The sequence below is a fragment of the Pseudomyrmex gracilis genome, unplaced genomic scaffold (assembly GCF_002006095.1).
Source record: "Pseudomyrmex gracilis isolate BER0280 unplaced genomic scaffold, ASM200609v1 scaffold_46, whole genome shotgun sequence".
Classification (NCBI taxonomy): domain Eukaryota; kingdom Metazoa; phylum Arthropoda; class Insecta; order Hymenoptera; family Formicidae; genus Pseudomyrmex; species Pseudomyrmex gracilis.
This window is the reverse complement of record NW_018020630.1, coordinates 830,984-854,165: the sequence shown is the minus strand read 5'-3', so window position 1 is coordinate 854,165 and position 23,182 is coordinate 830,984. Positions and strand designations below refer to the sequence as shown.

The 23,182-nt window shown below is 40.9% G+C and overlaps 1 long non-coding RNA gene across 1 annotated transcript in view; it reads right to left on the bottom strand.

The window, feature by feature from the left end:
• The window catches only part of LOC109853332, a 117,861-nt gene that overhangs the window by 67,132 nt on the left and 27,547 nt on the right, over positions 1-23,182 (bottom strand). The window contains exon 2 of the long non-coding RNA XR_002250103.1: positions 11,839-11,875. This is a non-coding gene — a long non-coding RNA (uncharacterized LOC109853332). The remainder of the gene's footprint in view (positions 1-11,838; positions 11,876-23,182) is intronic.

Genomic DNA, 23,182 nt, shown 5'->3' with positions numbered 1-23,182 from the left:
AGCCAGCACGGGAAAAAGCCCAGTATCTCGCGCGACTGAGATACGACGGATCGATTGCGTGTGTCCTTAATGTGCCTGATTTAATTAAGGACCTCTTACGTATAAAAAAAAAAAAAAAAAAGAAAATCGAAGTTTTTATCACTCGCCTGGTCGCGAGAGAATATGTTCGCCGAAAAGCTACGGAAACAAGCAACTACTAATACTTTATCGCCAAAGTACCATTACACTAACTCACGTACGTAAATGCGACTTGAGATTGGTGTCATTTTCAGCGTCTTAATTATAGATGACACGTAAAAGGTTAGAAAAAGAAAAAAGGTTAAGTGGACCTCATCTCGTCTTAATTGAAGTGCGCCATGAACGTAGACCACGAGAGAAAGAGAGAACAGCGCGTCTTTCATTATCAGTATGATCTCGCGGATAAAAAATTCAAAAAGTTCCTCCACCTTCCTCCGTGTCTTATAATTTTCTCGTAAAGACAGATATTATTCGGTAAGTAAGAAAAAAAAAAAACATATAATCAAGAGCTCGTTCGCATGGACATTTATATATAAATTTTCTCTTTGTGTGCAGTGGTGCGGTCGCGCGCGCGCGCGCGCACGTTCGGTTGCCTTGGTTTTTCTTCTCGTCCTGACGAGAGAGTAAAACCGCAATTTGCGCGTCGCGCAGCGCGTTTATATTAGCCTCGTTGCTGAGTTATCACTCGTGTAGCTTGCTCCGCGCGGAAATAATTACTGGCTCTTCTCGAGAGCGCGACGACGATTAATCACCGTTACTGCTTATCATAATTAATTGCGGCGTATAATAACGAGCAGAAGTGCTTGCGCCGAAATCCGCGCGACTCGACAACAGCTCCAAGAGGGGAAGTGAAGAGGAAGGGTTTCCCGCGCGAAATCCCACTCGCGTGATATTCAATAGCATGCGAGAGAGAGCGCGCGGCAGGCCGCGGATTTATTGTCGCTTTGGCGCCGGACGTTTATCCGGGATGGGTGGGCGTTTTAACGGCCCCCCGATATTTAATGCGCGCCGATATAATATTTCTCGTCCCTTGTTCATCGTCGCTGCCGATGGTGGAACTGATAGTCGATATTGCGGACCGCGACACAAAAAAAATGAGACAGTTCGCGGGATGAGAGAATCGCTCCCATAAGGCAGATCGATCTGCCTGATAAACCGCATTAATAATCTGTTCATAAAGAAGAGTTTTGGCCTAAAACCGATAGTATAGAAGCGACAGTATAATAGAACCGCGCGAGATTCTATTATCTCCCTCGCGCGGTTCTTTTTTTTTTTTTTTTTTTTTTCCGCGACAAGTGAGGAGGAAGCGTTTGCCATTCCGCGTGTGTGTATAGGAGCGAAGTAATTTTATATGAGGCGCACAGAGAGAGAAAACAAAATCGCCGAGAAAAGAAAAATACTACTGATTGCATCGTGCAGTTTGAATCAATTTCAATTCATACCGCGTAAAGTAATTGCGTCGAGAGTAGCTTACTTATGAGATTATATATATATATATATATAAACAAAAAAACAGAAATCTCTCGACCCTCGCTCTTCCCGAGCGAGAACTATTTTCCGACGGCTTTATTATGTTGCATCGCAAGTACTATCACGTATCCTCCACGGGGAACATTGACGTTTACAATAATTGAAACCCGATCCGATGACGTTTGCAATAATTGAAAGTTGGAGTTAGTTCGTCGGAAACCGGCGGCGCGGCGGACGACAGGCCCGAATCGATCGTCTATATGAGAATTTCTATTAAAGTTCCGACAAGCCGGAGTTACAAGAACACCCCTCGCTCGTGAGCGATGTGTACGCGCGTGTGCGAATACACGCCGACGCCGACGCCGACAAATAGCTTTCGCGTGTATGCGCGTGTGTATGTGTGCGACACAACACGGCCGCCCCGCAAGATTGGAAAACGTGAAAAAGGACGATATTCCGTTTGTTTGGAGCGATAACGTTTGTAAACCGAAAGGTAGGATTATATACCCCGGCCACATTACCAACGCTTGTCTTCGGTCTATATCGGAGCGAGCACAACGCGTTTCCCCCTCGTGTCGGCTGATATTTGCTGCGCGCACGGCTGCTAGCTCCATTTTCTCCGGAATATCCTGTCAATACCACACGGAGCTTGCCAAAACCTCTGTGAAGAAAGAGACGAGAAAGAGAAAACGGTTCTCACATGCGAATGCGGTTCGTCATCGCAAATTTATAGCGGCGATTCTCCACCGACAAAAGGATAAACTCTTTCGACGAGAAACTCCAGAGTCGATCGAAGTAATACGATCTACGGAAAGCCGCGCTATTTGTCGGGGAAGCAATCCGGTACATGTGTGGTTTTGTCTTTGCTCGTAAAAAAAGTTAATATCACGGTGGAGATTCGCGATTCGAAGCGCAGCGATACCAATTTTTTCAAGGTCAGTTTATTATCGCGGTGTACGTGCAATTCAAGTTCGCGACGTTTTGCGCGGAAAAGTCGTCAAATTCATGAATATTCCCGTGCTCAATGTTTGACAAATCTACGTATGATACGCTTGACTGTTCTCTCGTACGGACACGATACCTTTGAGATTCCGTACATATCCGATTGCGAGACCTACTCGGATTCTCGTCGAATGAATATCGAATTACGCGAGAAATGGAACTGAAACGTTTATACGCGCGCGCGATCCGTTCTCGCGCGTATCACTTTATTAAATAATTAAAAATCCGAGTTATATATGCGCAAAAGAATTTTTCGCCATTTTACATGAACAGAGATTGTATAATATAGAAAATCGTTGAACACACAAAAAAAGTGTTAATTACAGATTTGCGCGTGCACTTGCGTTTGTGCCTTGCGTAATAACGTGCACACAAAATTAAATTATTCCCATATACAAAGATCTTGTACAGAGACTTTTGTTTGGGACAAGATGTAAAGATTGCGTGTCAAGATAACTCTTCCTCTCGTGTTCCAAACGCACGAAACACGGAAATCTTTGCTTGAATACATGTCAAAATGATTTTATTTATCGCGAGAGAGTCTACAGCCCCGTTAGATCTCCTCCCGTTACTCAAGTAGAACCTAATCGAGTTTGAACGCAGTTACTCGACGTAACGATAACTTTCTGTCTATTCGACTGAGCAAAGGCAATCGATCTGGTTGATCACAGAAAGCCCCGTCGATGGCATATACCAAGGATGTCAGCAGGTCAGCCATGAGGCTTTGAACCTCCCGTCCCCGGCGTCACCACAATGCGTGGACGCCCCGAATCCGCATGTTTGCCGACCTATGTTCGACAGCTTTGACGTGTCTCCCACGAGGACGTAGACGCCGGAGATCAAATCTGGAGATGACCAAACCACTGTCCCATCACCGCAAGCAATTCGGGATTGGCGCTATCTGATCTTACGTACGAGAGGAGAGAGATATCATGTGTGTACATGTATATATATATATATATATATATATAATATATAATATATAATATATAATATATATGTATGTATAAACCGGTACTTGCCGTATTTAGTCTCGCGACCGATAGGTAATATCGATTACCTATCATCAGCTTAGACGTTTCATAAGTCAAGTGTGTCAAAGGCAATTTGTTCAAATACTCCATTTTTCTTACGTACACACCCCGTGGTATATACGTACACGTCGGTTTACATTGTAAATAATAGTAATCGATCGAGGAGTGTAGTATCAACAAAATATCAAGAAATGCAAGAGCGAAACTCGCGCGCCTCCAATGTGTATAGCGCATTCATTACGTTATCGCGCTGTCGGATTCCGATTTTCATTTCCATTAATTTTGCGTAATTGCAGACGAATGAATGAAGTAGGGTACCTATTGTTCCTCAAGCGGACGAACAATACTCGTTACGCTTTGCTTCTCTGTTACACGTCAGTTGCAGAAACATTTCTGTATTAAGCCATTCTCTCTCTCCCACACATTCTATCCCCGTGATAATGCAATTAAAAGCGGTTAAATTAATTTGCCCTCGAATATAAAATAAGAAGAAACGAGAAACCTATATAGCTCTGTGTAATATTAATTTCGCTACTCTTTCTCTCTCTCTCTCTCTCTTTTTCTGTCTCTTTCCCTCTGAGAAAAATGAATCAGACATGCTATTAAAACTTCAGAAAATAATGCAATATCGATCCGGTTGACCTCCGGTTGAGAGAGTCCGATTGTTGTAAAGTAAAAATAGATTAGTTTTGCATTCAATACGTTGGACGTCAAACCTTTTTCTCTTTGCAGTTGATAAACTTGAAGAGAATAAAAAGCAAGAATACGTAAACTTCTCGAGTCTGCTGTCACACCTGTGAAAAACAAACGTCTGTTTTATATACAGTACGTTAGTTATAAATTGTGCGTCGTTTGTTAAATAAATTTGCTTAATATTTCAACCATCGCGTTCCACGAGAGAGCGAGCAAAATCAGCATATCGGTATAAAGCAGGATATACTTGGCCGGATTAATTATTGTTCACTCGCGGACCGATGTGTCTGGGAAACGCGCATTGTTTCGCAGGTATCGGGTGAGAGACAAGACGGCGCGTAATCGCGTTCTGATTGACTCGATCGACCGCGCAATTACAGTAACCCGGCTAATATCTTATCGGCATCCACAGGACCGGTCGTCGCGCGGGCCTCAACTTCGCGCCCTATCCAACCCAAATCAATTACGCAGAATTATGTTGCCAGGAGGGAATCGGTAATTCGAAACCTCTACTATTGCGACACGACCATTAACCCGAACTACCGTACTATTTCCGATACAAGGTAAACAACGTTTCGTCGGGTTACCGCCGAATTAGGCGGCGAATTGGAGACGGAAGGAAATACGGCGGAAATAGGGAGGGGGCGGGAAAGGGGAGGAGGAACGGGAAGAGACAAAATGAGCGGACTTCAGGAATGTCTCTCTCTCTGTACACACTTCCCTGAAACTGAAACGCACATGTATCTAATTCTGTGTTAACCCGCTGTACGTCAAACAATCGCTTCGAGTAAACCTGCGGTTAGCAGATTCTGCTCTTGCGTGAGCGTATTTGAGGTGTGCGCCTGATTAGCATACGTGTGTATGCAACTAACATTACAACAGTGACATAAAATAAACGCCTTTGTACACGTACAAAACAATATCTTGATACGCGAGTAGTTTATATTTTGATCAAGTGTCGACTTTTGTTATTGTTTGGTGTTTTGAAAACTTATAACGTCCTTCGTGTTGTATGTATATCTGCACGTCACGTCTGTGACGATTTCTGTATTATTGAGTTATCTCGGTCGAAGTCCGTGTTACAAATCCGATGGGATTTTGAAGCGCGCGCGCGCGCGGTCGCAACGCGTTTGGCTCCGGATCGCCAATTGCTGCGGAAGGGAAACCACCGTCGAAAATCCAGTTAAATGGGAGAACAATAACTACAGGTATTAATCGCGCTCGTGAATTTTTCACCGCGCAAAGGCGTCTGCTATCGATGTGCCGAGCCGACGCTGACGCGAGAACAATAAACCTTTATCGCTGTAACGAATAATTGACTGCGAGCTCTTTCTCGCGCGCAATGTAGCTACGCCAATTTCACGTAGTTCGCACACAGATCGAAAAGCTATGTTTGTCGATAAAAAAAAAATTAAGTAATACAATTTACGTGGGTATAATAAGAGAAAAAAATAAACAACAATGCATTTTTTTAAAATAAATTTTATCGGAATAACAGAATGTTATTTCGATTTGGCGTGTGTACGGCTGACTTATATAAATCAATTTGTTACCGTTATAATTATATGACATGACTGTACACAATTACAAATAAATATGTGATTAAGTCTAACTACATTTTATTTTATAAATATATAATTAAATGCAATGTGCACAATATGAAATTTTTATTATCAAAATAATATTAAATTTTAACAGAATAATCTCTCATGTTAAATATGTCTACTAGTAAATTTTGAAATCTCACAGTTAATTTAAAGATATCGCGCGTATTAAAGATAGCGACGCGTGTTTTTTTTTTTTTTTTTACGCAAGAAATTCCAAAGTGATTTTTTGTTTGTAATGGATTAGATTGTCATGTATACGTGCTGTTTTGTTTCGCACAACCAAGGGTAAATGTTCCAAGTGTCGACATTACACTCGAAAGGTATGTTGTTTACCGGAACTCGAAGCCGCGTATCGCCGCGTAAATCAATTCCGGAGAAAGCACTTGAAGTTTCGCGCTGAAGAAGGTTTCATATCCGAGAAAAACTATATCCACACAGGACACAACAGCTGCCGGATATTTTGCAGTAATTTATACACTTCAGTGTTCGTCCGGAAACGAGTCTGGCAATGTACGACTCGCATTTATTCGTCGTTTTGAGACTTTTGAGCATATCGCGAAGTTTTTTGCACGTCTTATTTTTACACGTCGCGTTGTCATAAATTAGAAGAAATTTCTTATTACAAGAAAGAGTATATTTCAAACTTTAATTCGATAAAAAAGAAACTTTTACATCTAGATGAAAGCACGATGTTCAACATGGTGTTCGTGAACTAATTTGATCTCATAACGTATTTCGAACAAACAATCCACGCTTAAGAATGATTGCCCCAACGTAAAATGAAGTTTTATTCTTCACGCATTTTAATTTTTCCTCATGGCTTCAAGTTCTATCAAACACACACGTATGGATCTATGCGCGCTAATATTTACTTCCTACCCAGGTATATAAAGGAAAATTATGCACCTATAGAGCGAACTGAGAGAGAACTAAAGTACATCGACGGTGTGGATACAATGTTGTTTGTATCTACATTGTTGTTTAATGTAGAATTTTTGTTAGTAATAAACCTCTAAATTCGTAAGGATCGCTATGTTATATATTTTCTCTAAACTTGGAGAAACCTAATCCAAACCAACTTAATTAGTTTAACCCTAACGAGACAAAGAGAAGGGAGAGAGAAATCTCAACTGACGGTTTCACGTGTGTGTATCGTTTGCATCGATTAAGACGCGGCTCGCGATACAACGATATCGCGTAGCGATATTACGTAACATTCCTAAAAGGTACGCGCGGTCGTAAACCCTAACTACCATCGTGATCTCTTACGCTAATTGCTAACATTGCCGGAACAACAATAGTAATGCGATTATGTATGGCATGCGCGCGCGCGTACATACGCGGGTTAATTGTATGAGGATACAAGTTATAACCCCCGGTGTACATCGGTTACGAGCAATTCGTTTCTATAGCGCTTTGCGGTTTCCTCATCAACAAGCAAAGTGCATACATAATTAGGCGAAATGCTTGTGTAATCAATGAAACTGCTCGCTGGTGTAATTGACGCGATTGAGATATATTTGCATATTTTGCACGAGATTGAACACATTAATTATGATCGGTACATATTCCCTCTGCTCTGTGCGCGCATCCATTCGCGTTCGAGATCATTGTCTTGATATTATACTTACATTATCGTGGTCGTGTGATATATCACGTACAGGTTTTAAATGCGTTATACGTCTCATCAATACTTCTCGAATAATACCAACGTTACATCTATAAATCTTTTTTTTTTTTTTTTAAGAATTTCGATTGTCTCTGTAAACATTTGTAATTATCTTATTACTTCGACCGCTGGCGTCGCATCTATGTATAGATGAAACAACGTCGGCTATTTTTGTCAGTCTTTTTCGACAAAGGTATTAATGACATCTATTGAGACCTGTATGGAAATTTCTGTGTGTGTCAAACTCGGCAAATGTTTTCTCAGTAAATATTAATCGGTGACTCTACAAGAGCGAGAGGTCGAAGAAATAAATTAAAACGGTTTAGTAATTTTCCCTGAGAGAGAAAGAGAGAGAGAGAGAGAGAAATCAGACAAAGTAATGAAAGTTTATTACCTATGAGTACAAGATTAACGAGAAGCGATTAAAAACCAACCACGGATTTGAGATTAAAACTCGAGTATAAAAATTCCGACGTTTTATATCGCAAAAAAAAAAAAAAATGATAAAGGCTATTGTGCTTTTTAATTCCGTCGAGATTCGCTCGAGTGTGTGCGGAAAACCGCGAGAAATCATCGCCCGAGAAGATGAATTCAATTTCCAATCTCAAGAGCAACCGGAGAACTTTTTTAAACTGTCTGTATTAATCGATTGAGAAATCGCTTCGTAGAAAAACCGCGCGGTTTAATTTCATTAAATACCTAATAAGCGCACGGCAAGCTTCCAATCAAGCGGAGAACGTGATTTTTTCGTTTTTTACATATCATTTGAAAAAGTTCTCGCGAAAAAAAAAAAAAAGAATTCTCTCCCGCGATCAAAAGTTCTCTCTCTTTCTCTCTTCGACAGTAACGAGAACGAAACAGCTTATAGCGCACCACCCACTGTCGAAGGTATTGCGGATGAATCTACTTTATAACAGTAGTTATTAAGAGCCGTTGCCAACAATTTCACGCACCATTGTGTCGGCAAACAGTTGGAGAAAATCGTCGGAGCCGGCGTCGTAAATCCCCTCCCCGGAAATCGACTACGAGAAATAATACATTATATTTTATCGAGCTTGATATTATCTTTTTCTACGTTTTACATTTGTACATGTTGTATCCCCGCACACATACACACAGACGCTCGCGCGGACACGCCTACCGTTGGAAAATGGGCCGGTGTCTTGCGACATTAACTTGCGACGCTCGTAGACTTAACATTGTTAGAACAAAGAGACTTCGTTAAAAAGTCCGCCGCGTTAAATGTCCGTTTAAACCTCCGCGATGACACTTCTCCAATTGCACTCGAGAAAGTGGCCCCCGTTGCGCAAGAAGCCGCTCTTCACCGAGAAACCAACGTGGTGTTGGTTAGTGGTTCACGGCAACGCGAAGCTGGGCAACCTCAAAAAGATAGCCGTATCGATTCAACCACTTGCGGTCTCACATGCGGCTGCTCTATCCGCCCTCTTCGTTTCGCTGTTACCGTTTACTTGCACGGATTAGAACAACCGGCGCGAGACAGTGAAAAGTTCGAAAATGAAACGCGTTTACTTCGAAAGTAAGTTGCTAAAACGGACCCAAGCCAAAAAGAAGATTACAGAAGATAATAAATGAAAAAGACATTATTCGAGCGGGTCGGATGTCACGGATTTGCGGTAAGTTCCGCACGAACATATTGACGAATAACAAATCAATCGCGCGTGAGGATGTCGAGGAGTTCGCGAATTGCGGCGCAAATCAAATGACCGCGACCCAACTTTGATCTTGTTTCGAGGGCAAGCCGCGAATTTCAAAATTGGAATTCTCGGTCAGAGAACACGTACGTAGGTACGGTTGCCGGCTGGCGGTGGTTAACGCAGTAATACCCAGCAGGTTATGGATTTATTCGATCGGCTTATGTGTACGCACGTACATACATCTCGTACTGTCGGGGCCGCTATAATCGAGGAAAGAGCACGCGAAATTGCTATCTCTCTTTCTCTCTCTCTCTCTCTCTCTCTGTCTCTCTTTCTCTTGTCTCACCTATCATGCCGCCCTGGCCCGTATGAATAATCATTCCGTTATGCGGAAAATACCAAGTCTCGTATCTCGCGTCTGTCAACGTCGTTCCTTCTCCTCGTCTCTCGCGCGCGCGCTACTTCTCGTCTCTCGTCGTATAATATTTCTTTACCCGCGTTATATCCTTTCCCCATGTATGTACGTACATACGTATATCCGCCATTTGTCACGAAATATTATGCATCTCGCGATTACACGTACTCGATCAGCATAAGGAACGCCGATAGGTACTCGAGTTTGGATATTACTCGTGTTTTATCGCTTCGCGCGGTCCACCGAGTTCGGGAGTTAACTCCGATCACGCGCCCCGCGAGCTCTTCTGAACGGGAGAGTTAGAAAATCGCTCGGCTGACTCCCGGGATCTAATGTGCGATTTACTGGCGGACCATGCGGAACCATAGATTATAGTTAATATCCCAGAATCGAGAACTTCGATGATAAAGTAATACCTATGTGACGAGCGTTTCTCGGTTCTCTCTTTGGTTCTTCGTTGTGGAGGAGGGAAGAGGAAAAAAACTCGATCGGAGCTTGTAATCGAATATGATTCTTTTGTTTTTTTTTGTTTTGCATTTTTCAACAACCTCGACGAATGTAACATTTACCGTGAGAGCAATGATGATCTAACAATGTGCGTAATTTTTACGTCAATGTGTGATTAAATATTTCTCTCTCTTTTAAAACATAACGATATATATTCTCCAAATTTCGCATCCAGAGTCTGACTGAAATCTCGTTGTTTCTCGCACCCGGATATGTGTGTTATATTAACCGAGTTGCGAAGAATGTGCCTATCATTTTAATGTGTTAAACATTCACCCGCGGCAGCGAGAAGCTCGCGAAGTGCGTTCTCGCGTACATATATATGAAATTGTATTAGAGAAAGGAATTTCGGGATATTATAACGATGTTAATGTTTCTCGCGATTCACATTTATGCCGCAATTAATGGAATTACACAGAAGTTTCGTCTCGGCTCTCTGAAACTCGATCGGGCGCGCGCCGCATGTGCGAGCGATCGTTATCCTTTCTTGCGGAGAAGGAGGGGGGATGAATTTTAAACCGTCCGTCATATTGTCGCGCGTGAATTAATCGGCTAAGCGCGAATATACACACAACGTCTATACGTATTAATCCGTTGCAAATAATATTCGGCTATTTCCTTTCGGAGACACCGGCGGCAGTGGTGTTGCCGCCAATAATCGCTTTAATTACGCGACATATTCGATTATGCGATTCACACTGTAACCCATTATATCACATAGTATCCATTACATTCGCTGTAACGATTCTAAATTTCGTATGATTATGCAGCGCGAATTAATTACGCATTCATAGAGGATTCGCGCGACGAATAGCGACGAAATTACCGAACGATCGGCTTCGATGTGGCTATATAACAGATTACAACGTCGCATTATACATCTCCACTCTAATCGTTCCCTTTCCATTCTCTAAACGTTGATATCGATTGCCGATTACTTCTGACCAACTTGTACGAGGAGGAACACGAACGAAAATCGACGAGCGTGTTCATATACGCCCGAGGTAGATGTGAAGAGCAATGCGAAGTGCATATAAACATAATGTACTCGTCGCCGTTTACACGCGGTGAGTAGTATTGGTAGTAGAGTCGCGCGTAACACGGAAATACGGCGGGTATCGACGTATCGCACACAGATTTTGCCGATCGGGAACGATTCCCGCGAGTTTCTGATCAAAACGCGCGACATTCGCGTTTCCCGTGTATTGAAACGAGCCAATCAAGCTGATGAGGCGAGCACATGTGCACACTCGCTCGCGTGCCGTGTGTACAGGATACAGACCGTCAATTTTCTTTCGAGGAAGGTACACATAATCGACAAGACAAATCAATATTGCGAAACAAAAGGGAATAATAAACAAACTGAAATAGACAAACGAACTGTCGTTACACCTTTTTCCGGCTGATTGATCTCCGATCAGTCTCCCTTTGTACAGTTGAATTGTGCAACAATTCAACACGTTCGGAAATGCTTCGCTTGTCGCGAATTTCGCATTAATAATCAAAGTAAATAACTTTTAGAAGCAAATAAACTCTAAGCAAAACTTTTCCGCTAGATTAATGCTTACTTTGAATTTTTACCTCTCTTACTAGGTTTTTCTTTGCTTTTTTGATCTTTTTGTAAAGATATTTAAATATGTAACGCATATTATTAAAACATTTAATTAATAACGTTTTTACGTTTTGTAATATTACTCGTGCACGAGGGGGTGGGGCTTATTAATTAATTACACAGGTTTGTAATTTCACATTAATTCATTATACTTACCATAATGTGTGTCGAATTCGCAGCGGCAGAAGTTAATCTGTAAAAATAATAAATCGAATGAACTGATCTCTTTAAAATTATATTTCATTAAACGTATGTAAAATTAATATTTACCGACATCTGTAGTAAATGGCGCGTGCGACGCGCGTACAATACAATAATTAAAACACAAATTTATATATCGACGTCACAAAATACGAGCATTTAATAATACAATTAATAACATATTAATGTGCCACTAATAGTAATTATATTAGATGTTAATCACACAAAAGCTTGTTTGTACAAAATTGGGATTACTATGACACATTAAATCATTGAATATATCATAATGTATAATTAAGCAAGTTGGTTTTTGAAAGAATAGAATATAAATTTAGTGGTCGCAAGACCGCCGCAATTACTCCATTTTGTTTCAAACGCATTCGCACGTACATACACAAGCACCGTATGTACACGCGTATGTACAAAATGCTAATTGAGTGGAAAAAAATCGCAACTAATTACGATCACGTGCACCACTAATTACAATCGCGCTAATTACGGTACGTGGCGCGACAATCACCGCAGCATTCTAATACTTCTACGCGCACGCCCACACTCATTCGCGCGCGATAGTATAATACGCGCCATTTATCTCGAATGTACATACGAGCGAACAAAAAAAGTCAAACGCAATGATCCCGTCTCTACGTTCGCGTTGCTTTGGCAAACGCGTTTTCGTTACGTCTCGCGCGCGTAACGTTACGAGACGTGTTTAAAAACTGCGCGTGAATTGCACGAATTTTAAACCGCGCCGCTTCGGAACGAAGCGATAATTCGAGAATCGATACACGCAACTTTTGACAGTATTCGAAATGCATTAACATATAGATATAAAAACTGCGGAACAAACAGCGCGAATCGAAAGCTTTGTTTACTTTCCATACATCCGAACATTATTTTAATAAACATGTAACTCAAAATAGCACCGTTCATTAAACACAAAATTGTAATGGTATCTATATCAAAACACTCACACACGCGCATACACACACACACCGATTAATTCGTGGGAAGAGCAAACACACGATCGCGCGCGAGCTAATTTTCCGCTACGCACTATTTAACGCAATGCGATAGCCGGCCGTTGCTCGATTCGGCACTTTCGACACTTGTTCACACACGAATTTCGGTTTGAATTGGATAAAACAAAGCGAATAGAGAACGCGGTCGCGCTCGTTCTCGCTCCTCCGAAATGACGTTGCGCGGCACGCCGCGAAACTATGGCGGCGACTCAACTACGTTAGTCAAATGAAAACTTCACCGACAACGTGGCGCCGGCCAATGGCGATGATGGCAATGTGAGCGTTTATTGTGGTAATAAAACAATAATGCGGTTGCGCGCATTATATGTAACACGAAACATAACGTAACATATATATATATATATATATAACGATAGCGATAATCTTTGCCGCGTTAGTGTTTTAATGCCATTAATACATCAATCGCGCGTCCTCGCGCGGAAATTCTCAATACTCAATTAGGCGCGTGATGCATCTCACACCCGAGTGCGGTGAATGATCGATCGCGTTCGTCTATGAATAATTAATCATACTTTATGCAATCGCTCATCTTTTTTAATCATTATATATTGCGCGCATATTCGCTCGGCCGGGAGAGAAAGAAAGGTAGTGCACGTAATAATCCGACGTTATATTCCGTTAGCGCAAACATCACTTGCATTTGGAACTAATTCTCGTAGGTTAATTGTTTTTTGTTTTTTTTTTTGTTTTTTTTTATTTTTTGTTTTTTTTTAAAGACACAAAGCGCTAAGATTATGAGAGAGGGAGAGATTGTTTATCGAGGCGCTTCGTATGTTTGAATGAAACATTCGCGCTTTTCGCGCGCGGAATAATTTTATCGTCGTTGGAAACACAAATCGTTTGTACGAAATATTCATATTTTCGCGCGCTTTTTGAAGTAATTTAAATGGCAAAGCGAGGGAAAAAGAACAGACTCTTTCTCTCGAGAACGATCAAAGTTCGGGATTTCGTTTCGGTGAACACGAGAAGGAGCCTCGATCGAGACAAAGTTTGATGCGCGAAGAGAAAGCCAGAGCCCTTCGCGTTGTTCTCTCTCGAGTTAGAACAACAAATTCTTCTTGTTTCCTGACGTCTCGTCTCCGCGGACGGTTATAGAAGCGAGAGTACCTGTTATCGTTACGCGGAAAAATTGACTAGGGATATGCTGTGTTTTCCCATCTTTTTGCATTGTGAATGACGATACCCGCGCGCAATATTCTCAGTGCAGAAATATTTTCTTATCATAAGCAGACCTTCTAAGAAAGATTTTTCGCAAACATATTCCACTTTTTCAGAAATATTTTCGCATCGCGAATTTTTATCATTTTCTTTTTACACGCTATTCCGACTCATTGCGCGCGTATCGCGCGCTTTCTACCTTGTCTTTCACAAGAGCAATTCGGTATCGCTGGAGAAGCACTTAAGATAGTTACCTGCTTATCAAATTTACTTCATATTGTCTGCTTGATTACACATGGTATTCATTAGTTGCGCTTAATTTAAAGAAAAAATTGTACATTGAAGATTTCTTTGATTTAATTTTAAATTCAATTTTATAGTAATTTAGAATAATGAAAGTTTTGCACACGCGCGTTTGAATTTACATTGACAGTAAAGTTTTAAAAGCAAAACTATTACGAGAGTTTGTGCGTCATTTCTAAAAATAGAATTGTAAAACCATAGCAGATCATAAAAATAAAGCCGAGCAAATCTTTACGGAACGTATGTTTTTTCTTTTTTCTATTTTTACGTAAATCCCTAACATTTCACGCACCCTCGAGTCAATTTTTTTTTCTCGCATTCTCGTGTACAACGTGAGCGAAGAAAAAATTTGGCGTTCCGTTCACGTTCGCTTTTCATTAACTCATAAAGTCTAATAACACTCGCTTAGAAAATCGCATGTGGCTATCGCGTGCTGGGTAAAAAAAAAAAAATACTGTCAGGCTAGCCCTGTCCACCAGCCGACGTGTAATGGATTAACCTATTTTTATGTAATATGTCACGACGTGTCGCACGCATGTCACATTTGCATATCGTATATGTCGTCGTGAGTTCCCCATAGATGCCGAACTATAATCAATCAAATCGCGATGGTCCCCAGAGGTTTTTCCACGAACGGATATGGATGGTTTGATTTAAAAACGAATTACATATTGAAACATGACGCGCACGCAATTTGTGTATTTTTTCTCACACCTCTCGCGATTTCGCAGTAGCACTGACAACTTGAACTTTGGTAATACGTTGCATTTTTTAAAAACAAAAAAAAATTAGAAACTTTTTTAAGAAATATTGTAACAATACATTTGTTATTGAATGTTTATTAAATTATTGAAATACACAATTTTCTTATGTGATATTTAATAGAAAGAAAGAAATGAAATAAAAAATAACGATTGGAAAGAATCGTTCAATATGAAGAACCGTTACTCAATTTTATCGCAATTGATTTCGCGCGGAATAGTGTCACTGCAGCTTCGTTGCAGATCCGTTCCGTATTTTTAACGATAGAATTTTAACTGACTCTATATTATTTTCGTCAAGGCAGAAAGAAATAGGCTTTGCTAATTAACAGAATTTAATAGCATTCTCTTTTGTTCCCTCGCATTACGTGCTGCACGTAGAACGGAAAATGCAATCGCGCGATTAATTAATTTAAAAGCTCTTCACTCTTCGATTCTTTATTTTACGGCTCGCGCATTCAGCAGAGACGTCCAAATTTCTATACGATTATAATGGAAATTACTTTGTTACTAGTTTCCGCGAGCCTCTTTTAACATTATTAAACGGATTTCGTTTAAATTGTGCATTATTAACTGCACAAGGTTTATGTTTTTTCTTTTTTTTTTTTGTTGAAACGTTTTTGAAGTGACATTCGTACTTCTGTTCCTTGTCTTTTTTTCGCGACATTTCTAGCGGCGATAAATAACAAAACAAAAACCATTTAAAAAAGTTTCAATTAAATAACTCGCTAACTTGCTCTTTTCTACGTCAAATGTTGAATAATTGCTGCGTGTGTAAACCATAGTTACAACAAACTAAAAAATAGCTTGCTTTACTATATAAAGTTACTATGTTACCTCAGGTTTGTTATAAAACGTACCTCGTTTTTTTATATCGTTTCACGTCGTACTTTTTTATTGCGTTTGTTAGTTTTTTTAACTGTTTTCAACAATTGTACAGCGCACGACGTCTCTCTATCACTACTAGCTCTCTCTCTCTCTCTTATATTTTATATTTCGATAATAATACAGAAATTTATCACACACTTGCGCAAAAGTGCACAACCGCAGACGGAAAATGGTGACCGGCCGCGCACCGCGCGCGCGAGAGAGCACATGGCATCTCGCGGGAACTGTATATTTTCCGGTACACGTGCGGCGAAGCGGTACTTCATACGGCCGCGGCTTCATACACTTCCTATTGTTCTGCTCATCCCCGCGTAATCTGTTTCTCGAAAGACCAGCAGTAATGTCGGTACGTAATACCACTCTTTTGTATGCGCCGCCGCGCGGCTGCCACTGTCGCGTCGCGCGTGAGATATTTTCCGGAATTTCCGAGCGCGAAAACGCGCGCGCGAGAATTCACGCTCCGATATCACACAGGGAAAGCAGTGAGCTATATTATACACGCAATAATTCGCATTCCGACCTCGGAACAACGTGTGTCCAGTTGGTTTTCATTATTCGCGCCGCGAAATAATGTATTCGCGATTATATATCGCTTTTGTCGTAAAATCTCAAAGGGAAAGTAATCTTGCGAAAAATTTACATAATTTAGAATCGATATCGCGGCACAGATAACTTATTACGAAAAAAAAGTGTAATTGTTTATTTTTTACATCTCTCCCCTACTACCACGTTTCCAGCTAACGTGCATTTTAAATCTTCTTTCGCAATTTTGAGGAATGTAATAAATGCGGCAAAAAACTACATCTCGCTCTCCGCAGGGTAATCTACGTCTCCTGTCCCGGTCGGCAAAAGTGTCGTAGCTTCCCAATGCGCGCGCGGTGGCTGGAAGTTTTCATATTTTAGTTTCGAAGGAGTCCCTCCACAATCGAAATAAATTGCGTCCACAAAACGCATTTTCGTTGCGCTCTCGGCGACGAATTCGCTCTCTCTCCTTCTTTCGCTCTCTCTCTCTCTCTCTCTCTCTCTCTCTCTCTCTCTCTGCGAGAGATATTTTCTTGAATGCGAAAACTTCTACAATATGCGAGTGTATTTGCCGCGGAAAATTATGGCAGAAAACACGATACAATTTCTCCGTTGGTTGTCAGACTAGTTGCTAGACGAATTTGCGACAAATATACGCTTTGCACCAATTAGACGAATTATTCGCTTAGAATATAGATTAAAACGAGTCGAGTAATTTACGAGTTGCAACGAAGAATTAAAAAAAAAAAATGAAAAAAATCGCATGCGTCCTCGTTCACGATGTCTGAACTCAACGCTCAATTTTCTCTGAATATATAGTTTGAGAATAAATTGACGCGTGTCAGTCAACGTTACTGTTGAGATTACACACAACAGCGAGCAAAGGTTCGCCGTGCGGCCAACGTGCTAATCGGTTATCCGTCTGTCTGTCGATCATCGCTTATCGCACGATCGAATCGTTCTACTTTAGTTAGGTTGTACCAAACCTGGCGCGTAACCGCAAAACATGCGAAGTGCATCCTTACGATACCGAAACCCTAAAGGGACCTCACCGTAAGATACGGCGCAAGATATACGCTGGAATTTCCAATATCAAGAGGCACGGTAGTGCAAGTTCACGCGCAACGAAGTGGCGTTCGAACTGCGCGAACACACTGTGCCTCTTATACACGAAAATCAGGCATTTCAATGGAGGGAAGATTTTTAATCAGCCACTTTTTAATAACGACTGAATTGCCTAACCGATCGCCTTCCTTTTAGTCTCGTTTGATTCACGTTAGAAAAAAAAAAGTATTCTTGCGTTTCTGTTGTTTGTTTCTGATTTTTCGAGATATACGACGATAAAGTTTCGAAGTGAAAAATTTACGATTCGGAAACGTAGTCATCGTCGTTAACGTGCGATTAAATTGTGTGCATGTTCGTCATGCCTGCTGCCAGATGGCATACATATACAAGCGCATTTTACGAAGATAAATGAAAGAAAGAGAGAAGCACGGTAATGCCTTGCGTCAAGTCCACGCTCAACGATGTTCCAAAGTGTCTTTAATTATATTTTAAAATTAGTTAGGGGGTATACGAGAGATCTCTCATATATGTGACGTAAATATAGCATTCTACATGAATTTAAGAATGATTTAATTGAAATTTCACTTCAAAATTATCGTGTAAAAATTTACACAAACATACATGTATATATATATATATATACACAAAATACACGACAAAGAACCATCCAGCGTATGGTTCTCATTGACCGAAAATTTCACGTTGTGTTAATATTATTTAATTTTGATACTATTAATTATTTTAGATAATATTACTTAAATCACATACTATTATCTAGATAAGATAACTTGTAGAATAGATTTTGTAGATAATTTTCTAGTATATTATAATTATAAAACAAACAAAAGTTTACTTGGATGTTACTTTTTAATATCACTTCTTTTGTAAAACAGGTTTTTTAAAGAAAGAATTTTTTGTAGTTTATAATATGACAATACAATACGTGCGTGTACTTGGCGCCTGTTTTTTAATTTTTACCTAACCAAGAAGTAATATCGGATAATCCGACATGATAAATTATAATACACGATACCGCAAGTTACGAACATTAAAGCGATGTGTGTGGTTTAGAGCGAGTTACGCGTGTTACCTTTCATTCGCCGTGCGTGAACGCATCAATGCTCTCCTGAATGCAGAACCGAAACAAAAACAAACTCGCAAAGTTAAGATAAAGGAGCCAGAAGGAAACCTGTAAAATACTTGGTTTACAACAATTTTCCAAACACACACATAAACAACAAGTTTTTGTTTCGTTTTTTACTCTCTCTGCGAAGACGCGCTAAATAAATGTCCCGCGCGTATCGACGCTTTTCTTTCGACATTTTTTTTTTTTTATTCTTTCTTCTACGAAAATACATTCGCTACGTGTCGATCGGCGAAAGAAGCGCGCATAAAAAAAAAAAAAAAAGACGCGATTCGCGGTTGAGTTTTTTTTATAACCCCCGGGGTTTTTTTTTATAAATCTACGATTGATCGGGGTCCGTTGCAATGATCACGCGAACGATACTCCCGAGCACCGTTAGAGTAACACAGTTGAGTTCTTTTTCGCGCGCGAATACAATGCTCGCGCGGAAATAGATATTCCCTGCTTACGGCGATCAAAAAAAAAAAAAAACACACACACACACACACACATACCGCCGGAACGGCTCGTAACGATCACGCTTCGCCGTCATTTCCGACGAGAAAAACGCGCGCGCCTCGTCCATAAAACTGTGCAGCGCGCGTCCATTCTTTCTCTTCCGCGTGGAAGAGGTGTTTGCGCGAAAACTATACGAGTCGCCCAGAGAAGAACGAGGAGAAAGTTTACTCAGTCGGACGACAGTTTTCCGCAGGGATCACGGGTGGTGGCTTTTCTTTTTCCAAGATACCAAGCGCTGAGATTTCTGCTGAAGTCTCGAAGATCTACCGTATGTGCGCTTCTTTATCTCGAAATCAAATCTCTTCAAAGATAAGGTCTGTTCCAGCAGACTCGCGCGATCTTCTACGTCCTGGAAGAAGGGCTCGGGGTTACCCCACGTTGAAGCTCTCCCCTCTACGGCAAAGTCGAATTTGAGATGCAACCCGTCTCATGGTTCTCACAGTTTCCGAGTTTCAACTCTGAACGAAACTTCTCTCAAAGGAAGCTTTCTACGCCGAAACCACCAAATAATCGTTTATTTACAAGATCACTCACAGAATGTGTCTCGAAAAGGAGAAATCACATTTTTTTTCCACTTTTATCTACGAATAAAAAAACCAAACAAGTACGTACTACATGTTCCTTTACGCGCGTGCATTGCGCATCGTGTTACATTGCGTCGCAGCGTTTTCGATATTCGAGACAAAGTCTCGAAAACGAAGAGAAACGGCTGTTTTTTGTGCGCGCAACAATTGTGATTTGTGTTCTTCTTCTTACGTGCGCGCGCGGGGCGAGAAAAAGCGACGGTAAACTAGCAACGCGAAATAAAAATTGCATACAACTATTATAAGACATTTTTTTTTTTTTTTTTTCAAAGTTACCGCGCTATCGTGGCGCGGAAAAGCACGTAAGTGGAAAATCCACTTCAAGCTGTATTCCGCGGAATTCATATGCAGGTGACGCCGCCGCGAGATTTCCCGGTTCGTGTAGCTGTGTAGATATGTAACGTCACGAAAAGAAGACCCCGCTCTTCAAAAGAGAAGTAGCTTTGTTCTGTTATTCCCCCGCATACCACCACGAAACCTTTCTCGCACGCGCGCGCTACGCAAGTTTTGCGAACTCCGGATCTGAATTTATTCTTATTTAAAATGGAAAAGTTCTTTTCCCCGCGCTGAGGGGAACGTGCATCTCGCAGCAACAACGGCGGCGGCGGTGGCGGCGACGCGCTCGAAAACACGTAATTTAGTTTCGTCGGTCTGCGAAGAGATGAACGCGTGAAGGGATCAGAGGACGAACTGAGAGAAAAAAAAAAAGAAGAATCGAAAGAAGAAGAGAAGAGGGATGGAAAATTCGTTCTTACCGCTTTATGCGAACTAGGGAAAATACGGCGGTGAAAAGCGTTCGGAGAAAGAAGTTTTTCCCGTCCGAATGTCCTCGATTAGATGTCGGATTTATTATGCGAAGAGGTAGAGGAAGGTGAGGGAAGACCCTTTAATCTCCACCTCGGGCTTTCTTAATGCGTAAAAATCGTGAAATTTACGACAGGTGTCCTCTTTTATGAAAACGTGGTATTTATGATGTTGCGCGTGATTAAACTCGTTAAACTCGTTAATGTCAATATAAATGCATTAATTTTACAAGATTCATATAAAATAAATCAAATATATAAAGCAGTCTTCTCGGAAGCATATTTTCTAAGTTTTACAGTTTTAAAACGTGTTTATGTATAAAAAGAAACTGTTGCGCGCGATTCGCTTTTCTTCGTCTTTCGAATCTTCGTTCATCTTTATAACGGCCGGCGAATTGCAGATTGTGTTGCGCGCGAGCGAAGTCAATCTTAAAAAATAAAGCGCAATTTTTTCGTAATATAACATCGCTTTTTCACTAGTTGACATTTTCAGATATGTAAAAAGCAAGTTTTTTGTTTAATATAACGCAGTGAAGTTGAATTTTCCTAAAAATGTATCTTTTATGCAAAAACGGACATTGCAAATTTTGACGAATGTATTTTCTCTCGCATTCACGGTATGAATTCGTCCTCGCGACGACGTGCATACACTACGTAGACGACGTCGATGTTCTGGCTCGTTAGAGTTGATGACGTCGCTTGGTCGCGACCATAATCGGAGTAATTTTACGTGGTTTCGAATTAAGCAGCGACTGGAATAACGGCGCCCACTCGAGGAGTCGATCGTCCGCGAGATGCGAGCGGAGCAAGCGAGCGAGCGACAGCCGGAGTAACATGGGAATCGGAATATTCTCTATCGTCTTCGTTGCCCGTCGCCCGTCGTCGTTCTAGATTCCGTTCAACGCGTACTCGATTACCAGTCGCCGTCTCTCGCTGCCGCGTTGAATCCCAATAGCGCAAGATTTTAGCAGTATACCGCATTCGCGCGATGTTCGCTCGTCGGGAACGTGTTATCGTGAAACGTGTTCTGTATATACGGGCGTCGTTTAAGAGCTCAGTGCAAAAGTAGCCGATCTATCGCTATCTAAGTGTTCCTTGCATCTCGCTCGATTGAGAAAGAATCTGAATATCTCTCGGCGAGAGAAAAATCCAATTTCTATGGCTTCCAATGTTCGTGAAAATTTCGCAGATTAGAAGAAATTGCGAAATTAGACTACGTAATTAGATATCGTACGATAAGACAGTCATTGTGACTGTGCGCGCGCATGTGCGGGACAATTGTCAGACGTATGACGTCGTATAAACGGAAAAAAAAAAAAAAAATTCTCTCACCGAGACGCAACTGGAGCGTGACGTAAATTTGCGTTTATTTCACCTAAAACTTTACAATCTATTGCAGATGCAATCTTCTTTAATGTTTAATGGAAGCGAACTGCGCGCACTAAGTCGCGACGAGTTGGGAGATGGATGCATCCGCGGGGCGAGAGAGTTCGCACGCGACTTTAAAAATAAAGTTTTTTTGTTGCGAGACGGAGGGTAGGACACGGAGTCAACTAGCGTGGATGAACCACGAGTCTCTCGGGAAATCTTACCGCACGCAGAAGCTCCGCACTTTACATATCAATGCTGCCTTTCATATTGGCTGTCCGAGTTTAATCGCAAAGAAACTGTCTCGCGTTAACACACGATCGGGAAAAAAAAAAAAAAAAAAATGAAGAACCATCACAATAATATCGCCATATGTTGTGTAAATATTTGTTCGTTTACATTAGAGTCAAGTCGATTCGTTCGGTTACTCGGATAATATAGCGCGACCTTTAACAAATCGATATCGTGGAACATTGCGCCGGATCAGGTGTGCTTGTCGCGGGTACAGACCCGGGGCGAAACTGGCAGATGGTGCTTCATCCCTTATCGAGCCAAGGGGAATATAAGTCTTTGTTTCCGACGAGATGTTATACAAGGGGGAGATGTTATATATTATGAAAATTTCTATTGCGCGAGGACAGATCAAGTTTTGCCACACGGGTGGCTGGGGAGATATCCGCGTGTATAACCTCTGATATTTAATATAGAAGTTCAAGAATTTTAACGTATAAAAAGAAATACAAGGTAGTTTAAATTACGTGATACAGCTTGTGCTTATCCGTATAAGTTATCGTCTCTACAAGACAATGTTGTATATTCTTTGTTGTATTAATTTGACTCGTAATGTATTTTAAAAAAATGCTTTTAACAGTTATGTACTGTAAAATATAAAGCTAACTTAAATATAAAATAACGAAGCAACGCATTGGCAAAAACAATGCATAGAATAAAGAAATCATTTTTATAAAGATTTAAAAATATATTTTATGATTGCACACACATGTACGTGCAACGAGAAAGAGAGAGAGAGAGAGAGAGATAGAGAAAATGAATTTGTGAAGATTTATTTTATCTATACAATACGGATTATCGAGAAAACTATTTTAATCTACGATTGTTTGTTTGGTATTCTCTCTCTCTCTCTCTCTCTCTCTCTCTCTCT